This window comes from Octopus bimaculoides, chromosome 26, assembly GCF_001194135.2.
Source record: "Octopus bimaculoides isolate UCB-OBI-ISO-001 chromosome 26, ASM119413v2, whole genome shotgun sequence".
Lineage (NCBI taxonomy): Eukaryota > Metazoa > Mollusca > Cephalopoda > Octopoda > Octopodidae > Octopus > Octopus bimaculoides.
Window position 1 is genome coordinate 22,710,019 of NC_069006.1, and position 1,646 is coordinate 22,711,664.

Below are 1,646 nucleotides of genomic sequence, written 5' to 3' on the forward strand. Positions count from 1 at the left end.
TATATATATATATATATATATATATATATATATATATATATATACACACACACCAATCGGTCATCCGTATCTTCAATAAAGAGTGGCTTTAGTGGTCAACCGACCTGTTAGAAATAGCAAAGAAATCTTCCTCAAATTTACTCTGTTAATTTAATTAAAAAAACAAACAAGCGCCCATTGGAATAATGTTAGTCTTATATAATGTGAAACCCCCATATTTCTGTAAAAAAACATGTATGGTCACGTTTGGAATGTCTTCGATCAAAGGTTAATATGTGTAATGGAACAGAGATGACCTGGGGGCAAGAAACGAGTGAGGGAGGGGGCTAAGGAAGCAACAACGGCAGTAACGACAGTTTTTACTTTCCAGAAAAATCAATATGCAATTCTTGAAATTTTTCGATGAGCAGCCAATTTTGTAACGTTTATATTTGTTTTTATTTTATATATATATATATATATCCACACACACAAAACATGATGAGACAGAGAGGGAGAAAGGGAGGAAGCTTAGGATTTCTTCTAAAAAGTGGAATAGTGATAGTGTGTATGAAAAGAAGTAACAAATACGAAACGAAACTAGCCGTAATGTCAGAAATTCGTTGATTTTATCACGGTTTAAAAACCAGACTTTCATCTGAATGTCTTTTAAATAGTTTAGTACGAAGGATTTCTAGCATAAGGCCATGCATTTCTCATACACAAGTGTGATAGGGAAGGAAGGTGTTATGTATGCCAAGTGCTTTATTATTAATACTTATGCTTGGTAGGTACTTAATCTTTTTATTGATAGTCCCAATAGGATGAAAGGCTAAATGCATCCCTCGGTAGGATATGAATTTGGAACGTAAAATGCAAGGCGATAATTTTGACAAATAAAGGTGTCTTGTCTTGGTGATGGCTCCTTGATTATCTATTTGTATACTATTGAATATTGAATACAAAAGTCACTAGAATTCGAGAGGTTTTAATAATGGCGTGAATCAGTTTAATTGCTAAGTAAAGAATGTAGTGACGGAGTAAAGAAACAGACGAGTTAATTAATAACATAGTTTAACACCAGGTCAGATAAACGTATGATCAGAGACATTCCTGCTGTAACAGATTTTTGTTGTTTCTATCAGGCGCAGTGTATCTAAGACTACATCATTCAATGTACCCTCTTCCCCTTCATTTTTGTTTTATGAGACAACAGGATCGGATTTGAGGGATATTTGGCTGCTGTTTCTAGCAAGTCGCGTAAAGGCATACCCCCCGTAGACTCAAAGAACGTATTTTGTTACTGTGACAATATTTATATCTAAATAAAAATAAAAAGTTTGGGGTTCGGCCTGTCTTTGGAGAGAAAGAATAAAAAAAGACATGCTTTATAATTTTTTCAAACCATAGATTTATTTAAAAACACATGGGGCTACCTTTAATTTTACCAGGTCTTACATAAGATGTAATAAGCTGACACTTCAATTACAGGTTGTTAAATGGAACAGTTTTTAGTATTTTGATATATTAAAATAATTTTTTTAAATTATTAGTTTTAGTTCAGGAATTAAAAGCAAAAAGAATTACGTTAAAAAAAAATGAAAGTACCAAATACCGAAAACCAACATGCTGCCTTAATTGAAGGGTTTTGTGTAACTTAAGGGAGA

The 1,646-nt window shown here is 32.8% G+C and overlaps 1 protein-coding gene across 2 annotated transcripts in view; it reads left to right on the top strand.

Annotated features, from left to right (window-relative positions):
• The window catches only part of LOC106876518 (D-glucuronyl C5-epimerase), a 75,933-nt gene that overhangs the window by 6,688 nt on the left and 67,599 nt on the right, over window positions 1-1,646 (top strand). The gene's annotated exons all lie outside the window — the stretch shown is intronic.